The sequence below is a fragment of the Coenobita brevimanus genome, chromosome 79 (assembly GCF_032717465.1).
Source record: "Coenobita brevimanus isolate Jiangsu-jjx chromosome 79, ASM3271746v2, whole genome shotgun sequence".
In the NCBI taxonomy this organism is placed as follows: domain Eukaryota; kingdom Metazoa; phylum Arthropoda; class Malacostraca; order Decapoda; family Coenobitidae; genus Coenobita; species Coenobita brevimanus.
Window position 1 is genome coordinate 34,372,335 of NC_137032.1, and position 2,500 is coordinate 34,374,834.

The following is a 2,500-nucleotide window of genomic DNA, read 5'->3' on the forward strand; positions in this document are numbered from 1 at the left end:
TTTAAACTAACTCTACTAACCTTCTAACAAGCTCCCTAGCACCTTTTCCCAAGCGATTTGTTTTGCTTATTACACACTCCTATTCTGTGTTATATAAATCCATCAGCATCGCCGTTTTCTGCATATATAACGTTCAAAAAGGGTATTAACCAGCCATATTCAAAAAATAAATCGCTAAGGAAAAGGTGCTATCCAAAAAATAAATCGCTAAGGAAAAGGTGCTACGGAATTAGCAAGGTATACATAGCATACGTTTTAGCTTTTTAGATTTGAACGTTAGCTTTCTACAGATGAACGTTATTTTTGTACATGTGACTGTCTGACTGGTGTACATGAACGTTATTTTTGTACACGACCGTCAGATATGCTTACATGAAGGTCAGAATTGTACACATGAACGTCAACTTGGTACACATAACGTCAAATATGTACACATGAGCGTCAACTTGGTACACATGAATGTCAAATATGTACACATGAACGTCAACTTGGTACACATGAACGTCAAATATGTACACATGAACGTCAACTTGGTACACATGAACGTCAAATATGTACACATGAACGTCAACTTGGTACACATGAACGTCAAAGTTGTACACATGAACGTCAAAGGTGTACACATGAACACTGGGTCGGTCCCTCACTTCCCCCACTCACTGCCTTAATCCTGACAAATCTAAGTCTCCCCTCCAATGTTTTCTCATGTATAGAAAACGGGAAAATTTGAATATAATGATTTTTTATTTATTATATTATTATTATTATTATTATTATTATTATTTATTTTTTTTTTTTGAGCCAGCCTAAGTTGTCAATGATGAAAATTTTGCGTATCTATTATTACAGCGGGGTAACGTAACTGACAAGGATAGCTCCGAAAAAATGTTGAAGAATTGTGCGGTAATTGAGCACTTGAAAACTTTTATGGGATAGTGTGACGTAAGTACCAAGGCACTAAAAGAGAGAGAGAGAGAGAGAGAGAGAGAGAGAGAGAGAGAGAGAGGAAAGTTTCTCTCCTGCAAAAAAAAAAAAAAAAGTTACAAGAGAGAGAGAGAGAGAGAGAGAGAGGAAAGTTTCTCTCCTGCAAAAGAAAAAAAAACACGAGAGAGAGAGAGAGAGAGAGAGAGAGAGAGAGAGAGAGAGAGAGAGAGGAAAGCTTCTCTTTCCTTCCGCAAAAAAACACACGTTAAGTTACGAGAGAGAGAGAGATAGAGATAGAGAGAGAGAGAGAGGCAATAAGTAAATCATTTTTTGGCTCAGTGAACTGTTCAACAACGTGTATATTGCATCGTGCACGCCCAGGAACATGGATTGCAAAAACCCTTGATCTAGAAATTGACTGACCTGGAAATTGATCTGGAAATTGACTGATCTGGAAATTGACTGATCTGGAAATTGATCTAGAAATTGACTGACCTGGAAATTGATCTGGAAATTGACTGACCTGGAAACTAGCTGTAAAACGGTATGATGCTAGTCGCAAAGAAGTGCTGTTGGGATGTTGAGCCGTGGCACTGTTTTTTCTGTCACTCAGCTACATGAAATAGGCTGCAAAAGGACAAAAATCTGGGCCAGGTTAAGGTGAGAAGGGTGTAGTTCACAGGCAAACGATTTTGGATGTAAGTTAGTGCAAGGGCTAGTTTGAGTACTGGATTTCATGAGAGAGAGAGAGAGAGAGAGAGAGAGAGAGAGAGAGAGAGAGAGAGAGAGAGAGAGAGAGCATTGTATGACTCTACTGGTGCATCATAAAAACACCTGTGCCAAGTCCTGAATGATTTATCGTTGCACATTACAAGTGGTGGGTAGTAGTGCCAAATTGGTGACGTGTGAGAGCTGGTGAGGAATCTTCTGGTAGTTTGTGGAAAGACTACTAGATCTTGGGGCTAGACTTTGTGGATTATTTACAAGAGTGGGGTACATTGAAAAAGGAAGTTTACAGGTATTAAATACAGACTCAGAAATGGGAGAAAATGAACAGGAGGAGGATGGAAAGAATAACAGATGACAGACACAGAAGATAATTTGACTCGGTGAACACCATGATTTTCTGAATTGCGCTAAAACACTTTGCTCATACACAAAATACGCCAACATCATAAAAGCACCCCCACGAACAACATTACTCCAGCCTTGAATGTGACAGTCCAAGCAGGTATTCAGTAAGGACAGTGGGTATTAGTGCTGAAGTGGTGACATGTGAAGGTGTCCGGCATAGTAGTGGACCTCAGGAAAAGGACTGTCAAATCTATCCCAAGTCAAAAGTTCAAAAACAAATCCAAAGGCAACAGGAATGGACAACACATGACTGATTCTGACCTAAATATTCAGTATGTCAATGAAACAGACTACAGGCGATGACAGAATGAATGACAGTAATTGTACATTGAAGTCACCATTGTACAGGACATGTGTAAGGCCATGGGCCACATTTGGAACTAATATTTACAAGCAGCTCACCTTCAGCCTCTCTGTCAGTGCCTTCATTTCCATTTTCCTT

General features: G+C 39.5%; 1 protein-coding gene across 1 annotated transcript in view; it reads left to right on the plus strand.

Moving 5' to 3' along the window:
* LOC145409097 (thyrotropin-releasing hormone receptor-like) overlaps positions 1-2,500 on the plus strand; it is a 64,564-nt gene that overhangs the window by 56,473 nt on the left and 5,591 nt on the right. The window lies entirely within an intron of this gene.